Genomic DNA, 25,150 nt, shown 5'->3' on the forward strand with positions numbered 1-25,150 from the left:
GCCTCACATTGGGACTGGAACTCCAGTTTGTACTTGTAGTCAAATCCCAGTGAAACAGAAAAATGAAAACGATGGAAAATAAGCTTTTGGAGAACAGGAAGGATGCATTGCTGGCCAATATTCCCAACTTTCCACAAAAGAACAAATATTCTTACCTTCTGCTGTAACAGGTGAGATCTTTTGCATAGGCATGGAGGTTTTCAGAGCTTCCAGAATGCACCTCCTTGCCACACTACCAGAGTTCTTATAGTACCCAAATAAATATTCCAATATTCCTAATTGAATATAAAGGTATGGGGTCATGTGTTGGAATTTCACTCAGTATATTTTCCCTTACTCAATCCTTTGCTATTTTGTTTGATTTCTACAGTTTTTCTGTTCTGTTCAGGCTAGCCCTGGGGGTTAAGGCTTATTACTCCAGGGAGGGGGAGAACGAGGGCTGATGATTAGTTCACGTTTCAGTCTCATCTCCTGAATTTCAAATTAGACTTTAACAAGTCCATCATGGAATAATAGTATTCATTTAAGGAAATGAAAAGATTTATTTTAGAACTCTGAAAGCTGGCTTTACAATGAAGAACCATAGATACATTCCTCCTAAGATATTAAGGAGAAGTGATAGGATTAGTCTAACACAATTCTGCAGTGCTTAATGTATTAATATAGCTAGGTCATGACATGAGTGCCTGCTAGCTTCACAAAAGAGAGATAATCAGATGTTATGTTCCTTCTGATGGATGAACACTGCTTATGATGTGTTTTGGAAAACAACAGCTGAATTTAATAAAGCTTCTAGGTTCAATGTTCAATTTATAGGGAATAAGAATGAGGAACATGCTATACTATACCTTGGGGATGCAATCAGCAAAATCCAGATTGTTGGAAAATCTATTAGATGCATAGTCTGGTTTCTCCAACAAATAAATAGCAAGGAAAAATTTTTAAGAAAAATTTTTAAGAAAAATTGAGAGTGGAGAGAGAGATTTTAAAGAAAAGAGGCATAACCAGTTTTAAAGTGCACTCATTCCTTGACATCTAATGAACTGTAAAATCATTATATTTCTGAAATAATTAAAATTTGAATATTAATTGATATGAAGAAATAATTATTGGTGTGAAAATGATGTTATAGTAAGATGTGTATTACTTTTTTTTTGAGATTTATTTTTATTGGACAGTCAGATATACAGAGAAGAGGAGAGACAGAAATGAAGATCTTCCATCGGATGACTCATTCTCCAAATGGCTGCATTGACTGGAGCTGAGACAATCCGAAGCCAGAAGCCCAGAACCTCTTCCGGGTCTCCCATGCTGGCACAGGGTCCAAAAGCTTTGGACCATCCTTGACTGCTTTCCAGGGCTATAAACAGGGAGTTGGATGGGAAATGGGACCACCAGGATTAGAATCAGCTCCTGGCACGTGCAAGGCAAGGACTTAAGCAGGTAGGCGATCGTGCCAGGCCCAATATGTGTGATACATTTTTTAAAAGATTTATTTATTATTATTGGAAAGCCGGATATACAGAGAGAAGGAGAGACAGAGAGGAAGATCTTCCATACGATGGTTCACTCCCCAAGTGGCCACAACGGCTGGAGCTGAGCCAACCCAAAGCCAGGAGGCAGAAGCTTCTTCTGGGTCTCCCACGCGGGTGCAGGGTCCCAAATCTTTGGGCAATCCTCTACTGTTTTTCCAGGCCACAAGCAGGGAGCTGGATGGGAAGCAGGGCTGCTGGGATTAGAACCGGTGCCCATATGGGATTCCGGGTGTGCAAAGCAAAGACTTTAACCACTACGCTATCGCGCCAGGCCCTGTGTATTACATTTGTAAGAAAACTAAAACTTAGATTAAAAGGCATCATGAAAGAATTAGAGGTAAATCATAGTCTGTATGGGGTTTGCTTCAAAATAATTTGATAAGGGGAAAGTAGATGAAGGGACAGATGAGCTAAGATTAGGTATGAGTAGATAATCACTGCAATCGAGTGAAAGATATATTTTCTTTATCTTTTCTTTTATTCATTTTGAAATTCGTCATAATAAGTCTTTTTATAAAAAGTAAACCTCACTAACAAAACAAAATATGTCATAATATAATGATAATGCAGCTTTACATTTTTTTTTAAAGATTTTATTATTATTGGAAAGCCGGATATACAGAGAGGAGGAGAGACAGAGAGGAAGATCTTCCATCCGATGTTTCACTCCCCAAGTGAGCCGCAACGGGTCGGTGCACGCCGATCTGAAGCCGGGAACCAGGAACTTCTTCCAGGTCTCCCACGCGGGTGCAGTGTCCCAATGCATTGGGCCGTCCTCAACTGCTTTCCCAGGCCACAAGCAGGGAGCTGGATGGGAAGTGGAGCTGCCGGGATTAGAACCGGCGCCCATATGGGATCCTGGGGCGTTCAAGGCGAGGAGGACTTTTAGCCGCTAGACCACGCCGCCGGGCCCAGCTTTACATTTTAAGATGAAAGAAAAATGACCCATTTGAAGCTCTTCTTGGACTGTTAAAATAATTAAGTCCTTGGTATTCTTTCGCATTGGGGAGTATTTCTGATTCCAAACTCCTGGGAGGTTTTGTTCATCTAACAGTCACAGGAAGATAACCCAGCTGACTATTAGCACTTTCCAGTCACAAAAGTATTAAAGTCAGTAAACTAGACTATCTTTGTAGAGAAAATGAGAACTTCAAGATGTGGTACTGACATTAACAAAATATGAGCCCTGGTCCACAGTATGAGTCTAGAAGCAGTCACAAAATTCTGGTTTGGACTCTGTCGTTACTATTTAAATCCCTCAAAAGATCCAATACTAGATTAAAAGTTACTTTGTATAAAGAACATGATAAAGAAAAATCTATAGGGTTAAAAGCAAGGGGTAAGATAACATAGCCTGCAATGACTACAGGCCTACACTATTCAGCTGTCTATACTAACGCTCCTTGAATTATTCTCTTGCACTATTTATAAACAAGGGAATCCATAAATACTTGTCTAATTAAGAAGTATATGCGAATGCTAAGTAACTTGCTAGTTTATTTAGCACTTTATTATTAGGAACCACTAAAATGTCATTGCTGTTTTGCTCATGTCATAATTGCAGAATTCTTAAGTAACTGAATTTAAAATAATTTCCTTTGGATTAATTCTATATACAAGAGTCAGGGTAAATTTGAAAAAAAATTCTTTCATGAAATTTTTTTTTAACCTGAGAAGTCTTTGAAACATTTTGAAATGATGGAAAGCATTTCCTAGCTATCCTTGTGCATAATTACTTGTAATAAGCTGATGGCCTGGCTTTGCTGTTTTCCTCATGTAAGAAATCTAATATCCTGCAAGTGGCTTTCACAGTAGTGTTTGATAATCATTTTTTTTAGTAAATTTTGAAAACTTTGGATATATAACAGTGTTGTCATTTCCAGATCAATAATGGCTTTGACGTTTCAAGAGTGTTCTCTATCTGCCCCACCTAACAGATCTGATTTGGACAGTATCATTTTTAGTTCTTCAAATTTTTATTATTTGAAAAACAAAGAGATGGCAGAGCCAGCGAAACAGAGAGAGAGAGAGAGAGACATGTGAGAGGAGGAGTATCTGCTAGTTCATTCCTCCGATGCTTGCAATAACTGGGGCAGTGCTAAGCCAAAGGTAGGAGCCAGTGACTCAATCCAGGTTTCCCACAAGGGTGGTAAGGACCCACAAACTCAAACTGTTACTGCTGCCTTCCAACATACACAATAGCAGGCAGCTGAAATTAGGGATGGACAATGGCCTGAAATCTAGGTACTCTAATATAAGATGCAGATATTCTAATTGATGTCTCAACCACTATGTGAAACTCCCACCCCTAGTATTTTTTTTTAATATTGCCACTGCTCAGCCTCAGTTGGACACAGTGAGGGAAACTTACAGTGGTCCCTGAACTCTTTTTGCTCATGTAAAGTTGCATATCTGTTCATCAAATGCTGAAATGTGCCAACCAGATAATCAAAATCTGAAAAGTGCATGGGTTCCTATTGCTATGGGCTTCTAGAAAGAGGAGACATTTGTATCATTCATCAGGGCAGACTTCAGGAAGGAGATGGGGTTTGGATGGGGTCTTTATAAGACTGGTGGGGATGAGAGAGGCTATTTCCAGCATGAGCTTAGAGAGAGGGATATGTAGTTTTTGGCAGTCTGTGTGTAAATCAGAGTTTCCTCTCACTTTTAGCCTATGGCAAAAGAGTAATTGTGGCAATAATAATAAAGTAAGCTTTGCTGGTTTGTAACTGTTGTGTCCTAATGGACAGGCGCTCAATTTATCCCTCTTTCTGGAAAGACTTAGCTGTTGCATACATGCTCAGGAATGAGTCCCTTTAAAGTCCCTTTATAGTGCCGACAAGTTGGCTGTATCTAAATACCTGAACATGTTAAGCCCCAAAACATATACAGCTTATGTGTTGTGAAATGAAAGGGAGGGGAGAGTGACTAAATAAGTGACAGAGTCTAGGTGACTTGGAAACGTGTCTTGAAAGCAAATCAGCATTTGTTGATCCCAGATCCTGGTAAAGGTCAGAGGTCTTTCACCCAGGAACTCTTTTGCCTGGTAACATTGCATCCTAAGGGATTCTCTTACCATGGATGTTTTCTACAAAGCAACATTCCAGAGAAGAAGTAGTAATAAAGGCAGGAAGAAGTGTGCCTCATGCTGTTAAAAACCCCAGTTCAAAGTCATACTATGCTCCTCTGTCTAAACGCATATCTAGCAAATATAGTATTTTATCAAACTTCACTAACTTGCTTATCACTGATCTTTGTTTTTCTTCTGAATTTATATTCTTATGGGGACACAAGGGTCTCTGGTCAGGTCATGCTGTTAGCACAAGGACCTATACTGTTGCTTCTCCCCTTCTGGGTATAGCCATCCTTCTACAAGTATCAGATGGCTGAGGGATGGCATAGACTGCAAACAAGGTGATAGTTTCCATTGAAGACACTTCACTGCCATGCAGTTTCTACAACCAAAACGTCTATAAATGTGTCTCTTTGGTCTTGAATACAGAATTAGGAAAGAAGATGCAGAGCCATGGCCAATTTTGTGGGGATAATAAATTCCTACAAAAATATATCTATGTAGGAAACAAACAAGGGTATTGGAGAAGTCCGTGGCAGAAAACTACATTAGATTACTCCTTGAGGGAATGTTAAATTAGGTTTATCGAAAGCTATTTTGTGGTTAATACCTCTCCTTTCAAGCACAGTAATGATAATGACCATGTCCATGTTAGTGTTTTGCCCTTGCAGGCATCCTAACCATTCCACCTGAGAATTAACCTGTCTTGACTCTCTGAGTGCCTCTGTAATCAAGACCCAAACTATGCATTGAATGATGATGCTAAATACTAAGAGACCCAAGTTTCTTGATGAACCTCTCTTAGCATAATTCATTGAATTGAGGCAATGGTATAGCGGCCCTACAAGATTTTAATCACTGGACTGTCTGCTTCTCCCATATGTAACTCTTTGGTGGGGAGTATTGTTTCAAGGGTTTCTGTTTAGAGGATTTCAAGTCCAGGGCAGATGGTAACTTAGAGTATTTTCATGCTTCGGAGATGAACTGTTGGCCTCCTGTTAACCTGTTTCTTAAGGTATAATTGCCTTGTTCCTTACATCAGCAGGCCAGAGGAAGACAATCTGATCAAGGCAGGTCTAATCTCACTACCAGGGACCTCAAGAAAACAGGGAGGACATGCAATGCTCAAAGCCTGAGGGAGGCTTGCAGCTCACTCAGATTTTTGCCATACCAGCTTCCTCCTTCTTATAGCCTCATTCAGCATGGTGGTAGTTCTTTACTTGAAGGTCTGCTATCCCTTTGCCTGCTGAGATTAGACTACCTCTTTTCATTACCCTGAAACTTTGTCCTCACTGTTTTGATTTTGCCATGCAGATTATGGAGCAAGCATTTGGTATCAGCTCCTATATCTCTGTTCCCCTGATCTTTTCAGAGACATACTACTGCCTCTGGATCCAAACACAGGCATGACTGGTGCTGGAGAAGGTGGCAGAGTTTCAGCTCTAATATTGGCACTGAGTCTCCATGTGGGTGCCCATGCCAGACCAATGTGTGCTACTGCACCTAATATGTCACCTATAGCAATCAGTATGTTTTTTACTCCAGTTTTCCTCAATTAAAATTTTTTTCAACTCTGGCAAATGGTAGAAAACATAATGTCTACCATTTTAACACACAGTTTGCTGGCATTTGGATTGGTGCCCCAGAACGCTTTGAACACATTCTTACTCAATTCTCGTAACGCCCTTTAAAATCCTTCCTATTTTTGTTACAAGACATACACAAAGAAAAGTAAAATTTTAAATTTTCATTAATTTAGTTTTAAAAACTTGAAAAATAAAGAGACAACACAGTGTGATCTTTCATCTGCCAAAAGTTCACAACATCTAAGAATGGGCCATCCCAAAGCCAGAAACTAAAAACACAATTCAGGTGGCAGAGACCCAAGAACTTAAGCCCATCATGTTGCCTTCCAACATGTGCATTAGAAATGTGTCTTGGACTTGAACCCAGGCTCTCCAACATGGAATACAAGCATCCCAAGCAATGTCCCAGCCACTGTACCAAGCATCTTTCCTGAGAAAGAGAAATCATAGTGCACCATCTATCTCAAAGAAAGACAAAAGTTTCTGATCTTGTTTTATTTATTTACACCACAAATTTACATATAGTAATCAAAAATTAACCATCTTAATTATGTACTAAATTAATATTTTATTTAGACAGCAATTTTTTAGACTTTCTCCTCAAATTAGAGATTTTAAAAATTGGAGAATTTATTGTATTTAAGATTAACATGAAAGTTTCTGTTCTACCACTGAATGACAAGTCTATTTAGGTGGATATAACCAAGGCATCTCCCTGGCAGCAGGAGGTTAAGAAGAGAATAGATTATCAACAGAGTTTGTGAAATTACTTTCCCCAAAGAACTTTGTGAGCAAGAGCAGATACCATATGTCTGGCATGATTGATTCAGTCCTTTAGCACTGAGCTTTTCAACAACAGAACTAGCTTCTTGCCAGAGGGAAGCCCTGGCTGAGGCAGGCTCCTTGTGTGATCTGTCCAGAGGAAGTGCTGTGGAAGTTTAATACTGGATGTGAACATTCAAAGGCAGACAGAGACACAAGCAGAAATCAATCAGCACTTCCAGCATGGGGTCTGCCTAGCCAATCCCCTTTCTGTCTTAGCTGAGCTACCCTCTATTCCAGATGGGGCACTGCTATCTAAACAGCCTATCTTTAATTATAATTCATAAATTATGTTTGTTCATTTAAAGAATCTATTCCTCAAAAATTTAAAGAAAAAAACAGTTTTCAAATGTATTGGGTGTTTTGACTTCTTTTGGAAGTCCTCTGGGAGGTACTTGTTGAGCATGTTGTCCCATGCTCCTGTTGTCCACAGCCAGAAGCACCACTTGCACTGTAGGGACTGGCCAGTTCCACTGAAGACATGCTAATGAATACTGAGAAGGTGGGGGTTGGCCTGTAACTCTCCCTTTGTGCATTTCCTATACGGGACAATGTATCTCTGTTTCATATATCCCAAATCCTTGCCCTATAGATATTATTCAAAGCAGAGGGTTAGGTGTTGTCAAAGAGAGCTTACCTGTTCAGATAAAGAACAACCCAGGGCAGAACCGAGGAAAAGAGAGACACACAAGATATTGCTTTGGAGAATCCCTGACCAGAGTACCCAGTGAAATCTCTCATCCCACCTGGCAGCATCTGTGTACCCAGGACCTCTGGCCACAGCCTGCTCAGAGAGACTACCTCTCCCCCCTCTAAAAATAGGCTATGCATTAATAGTATGATTAAACTCAGGGTGTTGAATTCTGAGGCCAGCTGTTACAATCAGATGGAGTATACTTTTGCTTTATGGCCCTGGGCGGAGGGTCTGAACTGAGTTTTCTTAGATGTCAATCCGAGTTTTTTTCAGAGGCTCTAGTCTACTCTCCTTGGGATATTTACTCTGTGTGCTATGGTAAATATGTTCTCCCTGTGAGTTTTACTCAATTCATTGTCAGAAGCTCAAAGAACCTGTTTCTAACTCTTCCAACAGAATAATTTGCAGTTTATTGGGCAGCAGCAGCCAAGACTGGATAGCCCATCATAGTTACTATATTTGGAATTACCTGTAGGACAGACTCTTCCATCTTCTGGGTGTAGAGGCTATTTGTATCTACTTACTTTTTTTTTTTTTTTTTACAAAAAGAAGTCTAGAGTAGAGACAATATTTTATAGAGAGACTATGTTTTATTCATCTTTGGATATCAAATATCAGTATGGGATGTTCATGTTTTTGTTAATTTTGCTCTGAACTGACCTTTCACAGACACTAATGTAGCTATTCCTAGATTTCATTGAAAACTAGTGTTTGTGTGATATGTTTTTCCACTTTCAAGCTGCCTGTTATATTTTAAGGGAGTTTCTTAGAGATAGAACATAACTGAATCAAATATTTTAATTTACTTGGCCAGTCTTTAATTGATTTATTTAGGTTATGTATATTTGAAGTAATTACTGATAATCAGTTTAATAATTATTATAATTAGGTGTTAAATTTGTGCTTGTTTCTTGCACTCATTTGTGTTCTGTTTGTTTTCTTCCTTGTTTTGTTTTGGTTTTTTGCTCCAATCCCTCCAAGGGTTATTTGAACATTTTTAAAGCTTAATATAGTAATAATATCTTTGATTACATTGCTTTGTATTATAATCATACCAAGTCAATTAAGAACCCATTGGAAGGATTGAGTTCATGCAAAGCAGAAATTTATGTTTCTATGAATATTAATGATCCACAAGAGTACATCCAAATCACTGCAAATAAGAGCCTGGGCGAAGCTTTTACAGCACCAGTGAGAGCCTCTTGGAGGACAGACATACAACCTGGAATATTTCATGATAGCTGCTTATCTATGATAGACATACTGTTTTCTTTGTCAATGGTGAGCTCTCAGTTTATAAAAGCTTTCATCTTGATGCTTGGGCCAATTTTTACGTTCAGTGTTAAGAGCTCAAAAAGAAAAGATGCAGAAACAGATTTTCCTATTCATTTTATTTCTACAAGGGGTTTATAAAAGTCACTGAGCATAGATACTAAGTGAATATCCCCATGTGAACAGCACATTTAACACCAAGGCAGAGAGTGCTGGTCTTTGGATTGAAGGTAGAAGAGGATGATAGGAATAGGAGGAAGTGGATTCCTGGTATACATCCACGTGTCTCTCCATAGAAAAGACATCTGTGGAAAGGCCAGTGGAGGTAATCTGTGTTGGTGCAGAGGGGGAGATGAGTGGACATGCAGTCACACCTTGCACGGGGGTTTCTTGTCCAAAGCACAGATAGGAGGGAGGTAGAGTGGAGGGAGTGAATCTGACACTGGAAAGAACCTTGTGCTTGGGATTAGACACCTTGGAAATTAGGTTTGGCTACTAATCTGTGAAAAGATCTTGGTTTTTCCTCTGCTATCTGATATGCCAACAGACAATTGCACAATTTAGCTTCACCATAGAAGATATGCTTATTTTAATCAATTTGTACTGTTATTTTCCTTTTTCCATTCTTCTCTGAAGGGATTAATTGTTGAAAGGAAAAAATGCCTAGTACATATTTACATAAATACAGGGTTGAAATGAAAAATGAGAACAATTAAGTACTAGTTAAGAAAGTACCAGATTATAACTAAGAATTATCTTTTTAAGATCATGCCTCCATAGTATGACTTTTATTTATTGTACTTAACGACTTTAATACCTGGAAAATGTTACTGAGGTTTTATTGGTGTCTCAGCTAGCTGTTATGCAAAAACTCTAAGAAAGCACTACTTTCCTTCTCCTGGCAGGAGGCTTGAATCATTGGTGAAGCTTTCAAGGTAAATAACTCCCTGTGTTCTTTAAAATATAAAGCTAATCCTGCAAATAAAAGTAAAATCACAGGGAGAAAACTACTGCACCCAACAGAGTCTTGGTTATAGTATGTCATCAAAACAAGTGAAACCTTCTTGCTTTGGGGCTGCAGTTTCCCAAAGTTAGTTACATGAAGTTGAAAAAAAATTCTGCCAAACCCATTCAAAGAGTAAAATTTTTAATTAAAACTGAGTTACTTGCATATTTTAATGCCTAAAGTTACTGTTGAGTTTTCTCTCTCTCTCTCTCTCTCTCTCTGTCTCTTTGTTAAGGCAAGTATATTTTTAAGTACCAAGTGTCTGGGTTAAGGGTTCTTCTATGCCATGAGACTATTGCAAACATGATTTAGCAAATAAACAAACCCAAGTAGTCCCTAGTGACCTCAGTTTCACAGGGAGAAATTGAAAACCTGAGTTTGGAAGAAACTTACATTTAATCAAAATGTAATCAAGAATGCTGAGTTTCAAATACAGGAGAGATCGTGTTCAAATCTAGGGATTGACGACAGCTCGTTAAGACAAGGACAGCAGAGCTAGAAGGTAGAGGCCCTGCGCTCCAACAGCTGCTTCTTAGAACTTGACGTCATGCTATGAACTTTGCAACTCTCATCCAATTCAGTCCTAGGTGTCCTTACTATTCTAGCTGAGGGAAATGAAGCTGAGAGTGACTTGAACCGCATGGCTAATAAATACCATAGCTAGTATTTAGAAAAAAAGTTTGCTTATTTATTTGAAAGTTATAGTTACACACACATACACAGAAGGACTATCCTCCCCCCCCCGCCATGTATACTCCCCACCTCCTTCCACATACACCACTTTTTTATCTAATCTTTTTTTTAAAATTAATTACATTGTATTATGTGACACAGTTTTATCTGCTGTTTCATTCCCCAAGTAACTGCAATGGCTAGAACTGGGCCAGGCAGAAGACAGGAAGCTCTAGCTTCCTCCAGACCTCCTATGAGGGTACATTCGTGCCATTCTCTGCTGCCCTTCCAGGTACATTGGAAGGGGCTTGATTGGAAATAGGATAGCCAGAACTTGAACTGATGCTTAAATTGGTGTCACAAGCAGTGGCCTTATTCACTATGCCAATAACACCAGCCCCTAAGCTGAGTTTTAAAACCAGGTCCTTTTGGTACCAAATCCCATGCTATTTTCTGTATATTAAATGGTACAATGGGAGAAGTCATGAATCAGTGAGAAGATTTTCAGGGGTCTGCTACAATTTTGCCTTCTTTTACTGATGGGTGAGCATGTGTGGGAAGGACTAACCTAGTGGGTTAGAGTGGATACAACTGTGGAAATCCTGTTTTCTCAGAATCTACTCATCAAATACATCACAGCAATCTGTCACCTTTTAAATGGAATCTTTGCTGCATGGATAGTAGTGTGATCCTTCCTGTCTGATGAACTAACTCCTTGTTGAGACCCCTGCCTTTCCAGATCCTATGGTAAGTTATAGAAGTTGGCGAGAGATAATGACTTCCATCATTCTTTCTGGAGAAAAGCATTTGAATTCAGAGGGCACCCAAGTAGAATATGTAGCCCACATTGGTCATTTCAATAGGTCTCCATTATTTCTGAAGTCTTAAGAAGACACCTTCCCATGGCTAAAGACTATGGGGTCCAACTAGCACTTGACAGTCACTGAGAAATTGTCTTCTTTTTAAAAATTAGTCTGGGTACAGTAATTATGACAGGCTAACACCAATTCTCTCCTGTAGTCATTTTCTTAGTATTTTGATGAGTTTTGATTAGTTTTGCTTGACTACTATGTTTCCTTTTTACATTCAGTAATATGTAGGTTTCCATGTGCCCAATTACGGGGGTGGCGCAGAAGCCACTGATGACCAGTCTTTCCATGGTGTCCTCGTTCTTCCTGAATTCTTTTAAAACTGTATCTGGAGAATAGAAAATCAGTAAAAACTACCAAGATCTATGTTTGTTTTGGTTCAGCCTACTTATACAGAATGGGCTTGTATGGCTTATAGATTGCAGAACAGGGCACTCATAAGCAGAATGTCCTTATAGGTTATAGCTGCTTCTTTGTAAATCATATCCAGACGCATTAAGTTTGTAATGATTATGAGCGAGAAGTGAAAGTGTTGGTGGTTTACACCTTCCCATCTATAACCTATGTTAAGATTGCCTTATTTGTTCTTCATAAATATGCAAGTGATTTGAAAATGAATATCGTTCTTCACATCTGAAATAATGATCTTACAAATATCATTGTTAGAAAAATTATTTGGTGATTCTTTTAAGAAAGGCTTCAGTTAGGATCACTGCAATAGAATTCAGGACTATGCTATTTTACAGTGGAAAAGAGAGATTGGACTCAACTCTGAATACAGAATTGACTAGTGGGAATTTATGGCTAAGGTTCGGTGGGTCAATGAGTAGAGAATTATGAACAATAACTATCAGTAGAAGGGGGACTTTAAATAAACTGTTCTAAAAGGTTATTTGTAAAAAGACAGACCAAGGCAATCAAGCAGTAGCTAAGGCTGGTAGAGGATGAGGAAGCTGATCAGATAGCAAGAGTCATCATTGGAAAAACAAGTTTAATGGGCAAATATTCATAGAAAAGTGGGAAATTTTTACCTTCCTTAAATAAGAGGAGAAATTGGTGAAGACTGATTGACCAAGCTTTAATAAGGCTACTGAACTTTCTCCATGGTTTATCTGCACATGCTAAAAATGGAATTGCCCTCACTATCTCGCTGGATTTCTCAACCTCCATGATCCCCTAGGGGATGTGTGATTGATTTAACCTGCCTTTGCCAAGAATCCTGTTAAAGGGCAGTTTAGCAAAAATCTCCTTTAGTCCAATGTTTCCTCTTAGGAATTTTCCATTTTACAACATCCCTTGCCTTCACCTTGCTCCTTGGCTGCATATTACCAGTGTTCTCTTGCTGTGTTTCAAATGGAACTCAGTTCTAAATGCTTTCCTTCTGCAATTGTCTTCGTTAAAATGCACTTTGATTTCATTATCTGCTGATCAGCCTTAGTTCTTTTCTTTGACACTGTCACAGAAGAAACACAAGCTTTCTTTACAGGGAGTGTTCTGGTCAGTTAGGGCCACTATAACGAAGTATTGGAGTCTAGGTAGTTTATACAAAGCAAACATTTGTTTTTCACAATCTTGGGGGCTGGAAATCTAAGGTCAGGGACCTGATATGGTTGGGTTCTGATGTTGTCACTTCTCTGGCAAAATTACTGACTTCCTGTTTTATCCTCACATGGCAAGAAGAGGTTGAAGTAATTCTCTGTTCACTACATTAGAAGAACACTAAATTCATCTGTGAAGTTTCCACCAAAGGTCTCACCTCCAAATAACATCACATGGTTGGCAGGGTTGGGGGATTAGAATTCAACATAGAAATTCTGAGAGAACACAAGCATTCGTATGGAATGAAAAGCCAAATATACTGACAACAGCTTCTCTATCCAAATTATTGGTGGATAGTTTCATCTTTCCCTTTCCAGTTTGGCTTTGACCCCAGTCTCCATCCTGCTTGATCTAATTGTGCCCGTAGATACTGAGTTTATTGAATTACCTATTCCTAAAATAGAGATGTATACTAAGTAACTTAATATCATTACAGGATGATATTGGTCTCATGGCACTAAAGGGGAAGAAAAATTTATTTGCTTATTAAAATGAGATTTCAAAAATAATGAGAGCAATTTTTCTTCTATATTAAGTGGAAATACTACTATGCAATCTAAAATCATACTTGTAAGTTACAAATAAACAGATTTACATTTAGAAGTTCCCCACCTGTGTTTATTTTCTATTCCTATTTAAAGAATTTTTAAAATTGTCAAACCACATGGCATCGAGACAATACTGTATGGAGAGCAGCTGAGTAATTATCAAGCAACAATTGTTCCTCTCACATGAACTGTGTTTTTCAATTTGAGAATAGAATGAGCCTTCCATGAGAGACGGATCTAAAAAGAACCACAGAGAACAAATGCTGCACATCATACTTAATTGTTTGCATAAGTAATCACCAGAATTAAAGGAAATTTAACAAATTAAATTCCTGCTTCTCATTAAGATTTCAAATTATGCTAGAACATTACCTTAGATTTACTTAAAATATGAGTGAAATTTTACACAAACTCTACCTATACCATGACTAGATTACTCTAGTCTTTTGTTACAAGTATATTTGAAAATTGCTTTGAATATTGAAAAAGCAACAGTTTTTCATCTAATAAGATTTCAGTTTCATTCTCCCTTTGAATTTTTGCATAAGATTATATGTTTCTAATTAAGATAAAGTCACAGATGCACTGACTCTTGAAAGCCTAAGAAAAATCTGGGTTTAACCCCGTCTTCTTAGTTGGAAGAACAGAGATGGAAGGTTCAAAGCTCAGAGTGTCTCAAGTAGACCACTGGATTCCTATGCAAGCACTCCAGAGTGGATTTCAAGTATTTTCTCCTGTGTGTATTCACTACAGTAATGAGAAAGAGAGAACTTATGCGAATCTCCCTCCCCAACTGGGTTGACTTTGCCTTCATTGAAAGTCTCATCGTTCACTGTTGGATTGTTTATAGCCATTCATTTAGACTTTTGTCATACAAATAGAATCATAGAGCTTGTGTTGGTTTGCTAGCAAGATTGACCACTTTATTTTTACTTAAAGAGATTTATTTATTTATTTTTATTGGAAAGTCAAATTTACAGAAAGGAGGAGAGACAGAGAGGAAGATCTTCCATCCACTAGTTCACTCTCCAAGTGGCCGCAACAGCCAGAACTGAGCCAATTTGAAGCTTCTTCCAGTGCATGGTTTCAAGGCTTTCCTCTACTGCTTTCGCACACCACAAGCACTGAGCTGGATCTGAAGTAGAACAGCCAGAATAAGAACTGTTGCCCATAGGGAATCCGGGTAGATGCAAGGCGAAGACTTAGCCAGTAGGCCACCAAGTCTATCCTTACTCTTTATTAAAAAAAGACAATGTACTAGCCTAGATACCAAGAATCTCCTTTAGGGAAACCATTTTTGTGCTGTATTTTAATAAATTGGTGGAGTCAATGAATCTCTTGGTCTTTTTACAGGTTTTTAGTTTTGTTTTGAAAGAAAAGTAAATGTCTCTTCTGTTTCTGTGCTTAAATACATTTTCTACAGATTTTTTTGCTCTCATTTTCAAGATATATATATATATATATATCTGTCTATATCATTGCCCTCTGAGAGGCTTACACAATTCTGTGGGTAGACTTGGAACACAGAATAGCATAAGCAAAGAATTCATGTCAATGATTAGAATAAGGTAGTGATCAGACAGACTGTAGAGAAAAATTCAAAAAAGTCAAGAAATTATCAAATGATATTAGCACAACTACTGGAGTGTGGTTAGATTTTATTTATTTTGTTATTTTTATATACAAACCATATTACAGGTATCATAAAATGCCACTTCAGTGCATACACAATGTAACATCAGAGTGCAGTACAACCTGTATTTTAATTGATTTCAAAATGTAGCACAAGAGACAGGTGTTTGGTGCAGTAGGTTAGCTGCAGCTATCATCCTGGTTTTGAGTCCCAGCTGTGCTCCCAATCCTGTATTCCTGCAAATGTAGACCCTGGGAAGCAGAAGACAGTGATTCAACTGCTGGCTCTGTGAGGCCTATTTGGACACAGAATGAGTCTTGGTTCCTGATTTGAGCCTGGCCCAATCCTGGCCACTGCAGGTCTTTGGAGAGTAACTCAGCAGATAGAGATCTGTCTGTCTTATCGCCTTTCAAATAAAGCATACTTAATTTAAAAAGTACAAACATAGTCTGCATACTTTTTTTTAAAGATTTATTCATTTTATTACAGCCAGATATACACAGAGGAGGAGAGACAGAGAGGAAGATCTTCCGTCCGATGATTCACTCCCCAAGTGAGCCGCAACGGGTCGATGCACGCCGATCCGAAGCCAGGAACCAGGAACTTCTTCTGGGTCTCCCACGCAGGTGCAGTGTCCCAATGCATTGGGCCGTCCTCAACTGCTTTCCCAGGCCACAAGCAGGGAGCTGGATGGGAAGTGGAGCTGCCGGGATTAGAACCGGCGCCCATATGGGATCCTGGGCTTTCAAGGTGAGGACTTTAGCCGCCAGGCCATGCCACCGGGCCCAGTCTGCATACTTTTAAGGATTATTTTGTTTCTGAACCCTTCAACTGAAAACAAGTGTCAGAATTAGTTCTTCTGAAGATGTCATGAAAAATAATGCAATGCAAAGCAAGGTTGAAATAAAAGATAAAATAGAAACATAAGGAGCAGGTATTTAGCCTAATGATGAAGGTAAAAAGATCTCAGACCTCGGTTCAGTTTCCAGCTCCAGCTTCCTGACAGTGTGGACTCTGAAAGGAAGTAACGGCTCAACTATTTGGATCCCAGCATCCATGTGGTAGATCTAGATTGTATTGTGGGTGTTTGAAGAGTTAATCAGTGGAGGCAGACTTTCTCTTCTCCAACTGTCTCTTTACCTCTCAAATAAATAAATGCATTTTAAAAATTGCAGAGGCATCAACTTGAAATTATATCTAGATCTAGGGTAGTTTTAATATGTATGTAATATGTTTTTAAAAATTTAACTTGAAGCTAGTTGTGGTGCAGTGAGTTAAGACAACACCTATAAAGCCAGCATCCCATATGTGCACCAGTTCTAATCTGGGCTGCTTCACTTTTGAGTCAGCTCCCTGCCAACACTCCTTGGATATTAGCAGAAGATGGCCTAGTCCTTGGACTCTTACCAACACCAAGACAGGAGACCTGGATGCAGATGCAGAATGAAGTTACTGTTTCTACCTGGTCTAGCCTCAACCTTCGCAGTCATTTGGAGATTGCACAAGTGGAGAGAAGATTCTACTCACTGTCCGTGCCATCCTCTCTCCCTCCCTCCCTCTCCTCATCTCTCTGTAACTCTGCCTTACAAATAAATAAATCAATCTTTAAAGGAAAAAATTTGCCTTAAAATGTGATGTTTCTATTGCAATGACTATACTGCCTTTGGATGCCATTAATCAACCTCCACCTACCACCACTCTAGCCTTTGCATATGGAATTTAGTGTCTCAGAGTATCACAGGTAGACCAGTAGACTCTGTATGATTGTGATAGTAAAATGGGTTTCTTGTAGATAGCATATCATTGAGTTTTTTATTTTACCCACTCATCTCGTCCATGTTTGTTAATGGGAGAGTTTAGTCCATATAAATTCAAAATTATTAGTGATAATGTAATGTTATTGAGGAAATTCTATTGTTTATGGGTCTACATATACATAGCTCTTGACCTGAGAAGTATATGGTGGGTACTGGCACCAATGAATATGATTGAAGTCCAAGTTGGCTTTGATTTCAGTTGTTTTTTTGGATATCATTTTCTAAACCTTGTGTTTTTGCTAGAGTTTGTCAAAGAAGAGCTGAATATTCTTTTCCCTCAAGGTCCTACAAACAAACCTATGCAGTATGCACTGAGATTGCTCATCCAAAGAGTCATCTTGGGAGTCTTTAACCATATTCACAAAATGACACCAGACTGCATATGCTTCATCCTTTCTGACCTTGTAGGGTCTGGCTTGGATTTGCCTGAAGTGCTGTTCATTAGCCTACATTTGTTATATTCTGGTTGTACTCTGGTCTTTTAGCGGAATTATGTTTGGTTGGGTTTTGAGTTATTTGTACTTTTGGAATTGTTGTTCAATACACCAAACTCAAAATATATTTTGTTTAACATGGATCACAGAAATATCCCAGTTGTAGTTTCAATAATTTTGCAGGACACTGTAAAAAGTTTATACATATTAGTAAAATATGTATAATCATCTCTTTGGGCTGTTCTTATTTTACAAGTAGTACCTCGACATTTCTAATCAACATTATTTGGAAAGCTTAGGAATTTCATAAACTATCCAAATAATTACAGAAAGTAAAAATTATTTCAGCTTTTCTGTTAGGAAGCGATATGCTAAAAGAACACAATGACAAAGCATGTGCTGCTGATTCATTCGTAAGACAAATCAAGATTCATTTTCATTCATTCTTCAGAAACATCTGAATCCTCAACTAAAGGAGGATTCTTTCACACTGTAAAAAAAATTGTAACTTTTTTACCGATTAAAATTATAATTTAGTTAAATGATGAATATGTAATTACCAATATAAAAGTTAGGAAATATAACATACACATATTACTCACACATTCACTTTCAAAATGTATTTATCCTAGAATATTGCCAGTAATGCCAGGGATACTAAAACAATAAAATTTCCTGGGGACTATATTGCTAGGAAACTCATAAAATTTGAATAACAAAAATAATCTGAGGGAAATGAATGACAACTCTATTTTTAAAAGTATTATTATAATTAGCCATAGCCAAATCATTGAAATTGTCATGTCATTGTAAGTTGGAACTTTCTGTAGCATAAATAAATGACCTCATAACAAATTGACTCTGGATAATTATAATGGCAAGGGTTTAATTTGTATTATTTCATACATGGCTGCAAAATTTGCAAAGATCCAAATGAAAATTGCATTTTCCACACAATGGATGACTGCCATTATTATTTGAGTTTGTCATGGAATCATTCCCTTTATTGAAAGAATCATTTGTTCAACCTGAAGTAAAAATTGTGGAGTATACATGAGCTACCCACCAGTGATGATAATCTTTTTAGAACTCAGACTTTTAAGAGTATATTAAACATTTTTGCTTAACTGAGAAATCACAGAATTTTCACAAAGTTTTAAAAAGAGGGTAGAATTTGGAGACACTCATGGAAGATTAGTTGACAATTGACAACTGAATTTCTCTATTTTTCACTCTTGATTAAAATCTTCATCAAGCTTCTTTAAAAATTGCTTCTTTTGGCCTATTTTTCCTGTGTCCCTTAGCAGCAGTTATACAGAATAAAGCCTTATTAGATTTATCATAATTTTATATGTAGAGATTAAAAGTGCATGTCTCTAGTACAAATTCTGCCATATTCTACAAATTTTCTTGGCTCTAAAGTTATATTTTTTAGTGAAATAAGAATTTAGAAAACAACTTGACCTCCTATTAATTTGTTGATCTATTGGTTAGTCCATCAAGTATGTTGTAAGATCGAACCACAGGCCAAATGTGGTTCTGGGATTTGGAAATATAGAGACAAGTAAAGGAACAAAGAAATCAGAATCTAAGATCAGTTTTGCATGGGAATAGGCTTTAAAAGGGCCTGAGGGGAAAAAAATCTCTTCTAAATAATTGGACAAGCCTCCCCTCTGATGTCTCCCACACTTGCCTGTTCATGATGTAGGTTCTGGTTTGGGAGAGCCACGCATTGAGAGTGGACTCTATCACAGAGTCAAAGTGTAAGTGCATCCAGGTGTGAATGGTTGGGGATCATTTATTTCCATATTTTGGAAAGACACACACAAACACACAAAGACAAGAAGAGACAGAGAGGTTCCATCCACTGGTTCAACTTCCCAAATGTTGGCAACAGCCAGGACTGGACTAGGCCAAAATTAGGAGCTGAGAATTGTGTCTGGATTTCTTATGATGGTGGCAAGTATCCAAGTATTTGAACCATCATCTACTGCTTCCCTAGAATGTGAAACTAGAAAAGGAGTTGGAACTTTAAACCCAGAACTTCAATATGGGATACAAACATTCCCACCACATTTAACCACTGCAGCAAATGCTCATCCCACATTTTAATTTTGAGTGATAAATATCATTATTACCTCTCTCTATCCTTTTTGGCTATCCCTATACCTCCCTTTTGCTCTGTTACTCAAAACCACAACTCTTTGCCATCCAAAGTGTTGCATTATAAGGCTTCAGCAGTCCAATGCTTTCAGTTGTTCAAAGTATTTTAAGATAAATTTTTCTCCCTTATTGGGCCTTTGGTTTTTATTCACATGACTATGTTTTTCAATCCTCATTTCCATCTAAAACCTCCTCTTGGTCTCCTTACACTTCTTTTTTGTAGGGATTCAGAATCTTACCCACATCTGTCTCCAACCATGCTGTCTGTGTAATCTTATATGGTCCTGTGTGCACAATACTTCCAGTTCCCCACCCTTCACTGATTCCACTTCACATCCTGATTTCTGCCCATTGTTATTTTTTATGCATTGTTACATACATGTGATCAAATATCAAGTAAGCATAGCAGCAAACAATAAATCTGGTTTTAAGTGTTATTTGTTTAAGTATTTCACTCTTCTTGTTATTATAAGCTCAGGATGCATTCTTTGGAAGTCAAGAATCAAAGAACAAATAATTCAGTCGATATTCGCACAAATTGGCAAGACTTTATCTAATCACAGGAAATGAAATAATTCTTTTTATATTAGTGATATATGAGCAACGTAAGTAAAATCCTATCTGTGATTCACAAAGGTATTATAACGAGCTAAGCAAAGTGGATGGACCTTATGGCACAAAAGACTGAAAAAAGTTAAAAAAAAAAAAAAGGAACAAAAGTTGGGCTTGTTGTTTCAAAGTCACTTTTCTTGTATGGGTTCAACCAGAGGATACTTCACTTGGACTCAAGTTCATTGGATCAATGAACCCAACTTTTTATTTGTGGAACAAATGGCCTATTTGTAAGCTCAGTTTGACTACATGACAATGAGTTACATTAAACCTTTCTCATTGGTCTGATCAGATGGTGTCCAGTGCAGTTGCTAGTCCAATGCAGTTAATTATTTAGCAACTCCCTCATTTTGATCACACTCAAACCATCCTGAGAGGTGATCCAGACTAATAGCATCAGCATGACTCACCTACGATCCTGGCAGGGTTGTCTTTGTCCCGGTGTGGAATCTGTCTGTGAAGAAGGCATTGGTTCTGTGAAGAAAATTTCCTTTCGTGTTCATCTAGTTTTTTTTGACACTATCTGGTATAGTATTTTGGCTACAAACATGCACTGAAGACCTTTGGGAGAGCCAGAGCACCAGGATGATAACCATGAGGATGACCTGCAATTATACTAAGAGACTTTAACATGCTTCCTAACAAAGGCTCCCATGAACCATACCAGCTAAAGCAAACAGGAGGGTCACAAAGGTAAATGGGCTAGAACAAAGTGATGAACTTGGGCCCTAAGTCCAGACAGCAGTAGGCTTGAAAACTTCTATGCTTATGCTTGAAACATATTGTCCTGTTTTATAGTTTGGATGAATTTAGTTATGGCACCAGGCCATAAATGTTGTCTTGTAAAGTTCATGACAGGTGTATAGTACCAGTTTGTAGATCTTCAATGATTCCAAGTCAGAAATATTGGAGAAAATAAAAAGCTTGAGTTTAGACAGACAAAGGCAGACATTAGAAGCAATCTGAAGAATTCAGGATGTCTGTCTGTCTACAGTCAGATATTAAAATCCTTCAAAAAATGAACAGAGCTAAACTTTAGTAACAGATACACTACAGTTTTCTTTTACTCTCTATAGATCTCTCTCTCTTTTTTTTAAAGATTTATTTATTTTTATTGGAAAGGCAGATACATAGAGAGGAGGAGAGACGGAGAGGAAGATCTTCCATACGATGGTTCACTCCCCAAGTGACCACAACGGCTGGAGCTGAGCCAATCCAAAGCCAGAAGCCGGAAGCTCTTCTAGGACTCCCACGCGGGTGCAGGGTCCCAAGGCTTTGGGTCATCTTCGACTGATTTCCCAGGCCACAAGCAGGGAACTGGATGGGAAGTGGGGCCACCGGGGTTAGAACCGGTGACCATATGGGATTCCAGCAAGTGCAAGGGGAGGACTTTAACTACTGTGCTATCATGCCGGGCCCTAGATCTCCTTTTTGAAAAAGATAATCACAGTAAAACTTATTTGTTTATAAAATAAGTCAAACATTCAAAACTGGCCTTAGTATTTACATAAGTGTGCAAAGACTATTTGTTGTCCATGAGTATTCTTTTGAAGCCACCCTTGCTATGATTATTTTTTAAAGAGGCAGGATTTCAAGGCTCTGGGCAATCCACAGGAATATACATGTATTGGGGTAAATTCTTCTCCAGGTATTCCAAAAATACTTTTAATATTCTTGGACCTTTTTTAAAATAAGACTGAAATATCTTTGAAGTCAGGTACTTTTCATTCATATTCTCAAATATAACATCTTAGTTTGGGTGGTACTATACATTGTAATGTATGCATGTAATGTATGCAATGTTTTGCATTGTAAACAAAATGGATTCATATTGAAGTTACAGAAATAGTTGCAATACCATGAACCTAAGAGTTTTCACTAATACTTTCTGAATTCTGGAATGATCACATAGGAATGGAAAAGCGATTGTTTAAATTTTGTTTACAGAGGTATGATTTGGCAAATTGCTATAAGTTATAGATAGTTTAGGAAAAGAAACAGTTATTTCTTAAATCCAAAGAACAAAATATTAAAAGGAAAATTAAATAAACAATAAGGAAAAATGAAATAACTGTATAAACTCATACATATACCTCTGTTCATTTCATTCCATGCAATTCTTATTTGGCTTAATTTTTTCAGAAGTTTATTAATTTATCAGATTCACTATCAGAGTTCTTGAAGTTCTTAGCCAGTCTTACAATATTACAGCTTCTGACAAAAATTTTCAGAAAAGTATTGAGGTAAAATTATTCTCTGTAGCTGACAAGATTTCACATTTTCTTAATGAAAAATATTTATAATTATGATATCACTATAAGGGAATTTGGTTCTTTATGTTAACTTTGAACATTTTAACATATTTGAAATTATAACTGAAATTGTATGTATTGCATCCATTTTTATAAGATTTCTAAGAAGTATATACAAATTTTGGAGCATTCATGTAATAACATATCCATAGATATAACTTAAAACTGTCTTAAGTAATTATGTATTATTTGACAATGTTTCCCACAACATTAATATGTGCATGTGTGTGTGTTTGGAAAGTAGAGAAATAGAAAGACAGAGACAGAAATATTTCATCTGTCTGTTAACTCCCTCAAATGGCTCCAAACAGTCATTGTTCCAGGATGAAACCAGGTTCCCAGAACTCTTACCAGGTCTCTCCCAAATGGGTGGGTTAGTTTTTTCACAGATTCTATGGAAAAGGCAGCTCTACAAAAGGTTAGCAGAGACCACTCTCATTACAGAACAGCAGGTTTCCTAAGCAGCGGACTGATGAATGACCATTTCAGGTTGGAGGGGAAACCTGCTGTTAATCATGGTTAGGAGGATCTTCATTGTTCAAAATGTCAGTATTGCTTGGGATTATACAGAATGCTAAACTGATACATAATTAAGTAAGACAAGGTTTTATTCCAGAAAGGATTAACACATGGAGCAAGGTTGGAGCATAATGGAGCCATGGTTTCCATGAAAATCCAAAGATACAAAAACTATTTTCAGGGTGAGGTCCTAGAATGTCTATAGTTTAGCATTGAAGTTTTCTTGTCTGTATATAGCCCTCAAACATCAGTAAAAGAAATTATTAATATCTAATCAGGATAAGGCAGGGAAGAGAATATGCTTTAGAAACTTCAGTGCCAGAAGAGAAATATTTTTATACTTACTGAAATTTATTCTTGGCATTCCAATGTAAATGAAAATTTTTAAGAAATACAGGTTATACCTTAAACTTTATCTATCTATCTATCTATCTATCTATCTATCTGTCTAGGTATGTATATCATGTATATGTATATATGAATTGTATAACTGAAGCAGAGTCTAGTTAGCACAAATTTTTGGTAGTGTTGTGTTTCATATTGGTCAGTTACAAATGTCCAGAAAATTTGCAAGTTAAAGTAAATAAATGGTGCTCACTTCGGCAGCACATACACTAAAGTAAATAAATGGTATAGACCAAATATTCATAGCAGAAGACATATCTAGGGTTTTTAGTGAAAACATCAAGGAAGCAGGCTTGAAAAATCATTGAGCTCAGATACATACTGATCAATGCATGTAGAGCAGTTGATAGTTACACATAATTCAAAAGAGCTTGGTTATCATTGAGATGTTAATATGATGCTTGAATTGAATTTGGGAGCACTTATTAAGGAAAAAGAACTGAGTGCTAGGGTGCAAAGAATATAGGTAGAGACAGCTTTTTATATTCAAACATCTTTTGCATATATTACCATCACATTTCATCTTAATCATTCTTGGAGGAAATCAAATAATTTTCATTTTAAAGACTAGGAAAGTGAAGATAAGAAGCTTGGGATTGGGCCCGGCGGCATGGCCTAGTGGCTAAAGTCCTCGCCTTGAACGCCCCGGGATCCCATATGGGCGCCGGTTCTAATCCCGGCAGCTCCACTGCCCATCCAGCTCCCTGCTTGTGGCCTGGGAAAGCAGTCGAGGACGGTCCAATGCATTGGGACACTGCACCCGCGTGGGAAACCTGTAAGAGATTCCTGGTTCCCGGCATTGGTTCGGCGCGCACCGGCCCGTTGCGGCTCACTTGGGGAGTGAAACATCGGACGGAAGATCTTCCTCTCTGTCTCTCCTCCTCTCTGTATATCTGACTTTGTAATAAAAATAAATCTTTAAAAAAAAAAAAAAGAAGCTTGGGATTACAAAAGCCATAGCTACCAAGTGTCAATGCACAAAACACCTTATCTATCCCATATAGGGATAGAAAATACCTGTTAGAAAAATCCACATTCTCCAAATTGGATTGCTGGTGTTTGGCATTTGAATAAGTTGGGAGAACAGAACTTTTACTATGGAGCAACAAGGCAGCTGAGAAGTGAAGATTACAATTTGCAAGTTTACATTTTGTAAATCCACATTGAAGATGAAATGTGCTGTAGTTGTTAGGGAGCAAGCTGAAAGAAAATAGGAAGCCCAAATTGATTGTTGCCATCAGGTCACCAGAGAAGCCTGGAAGACCACATTAACTAGACAGATATAAATTGTGCCTGAGCAGTTAAATAGTTTGATCCAAAGATATTAAAAAGGGAGAGAAGTATAAGACTAACTTGAAGGAGCTCTAGAGAGTGCTTGGGTGAGACTCAAAAAGTAAGCTCAATTAATGTATTAGAATAAATGATTAAGTGGCTGACAATTTTATGTTTTCAAAATTCTCTTCATTCACAAACTACTGGTCAAAAGAATGAAAGTTTTATACATATTAACTTACTCTCTGTCTAGTTATGCTTTTACATCATTTGAATAACCCTGGGACACGTTTCTATCTCAGCCTAT

This window comes from Ochotona princeps, chromosome 9, assembly GCF_030435755.1.
Source record: "Ochotona princeps isolate mOchPri1 chromosome 9, mOchPri1.hap1, whole genome shotgun sequence".
NCBI lineage: Eukaryota > Metazoa > Chordata > Mammalia > Lagomorpha > Ochotonidae > Ochotona > Ochotona princeps.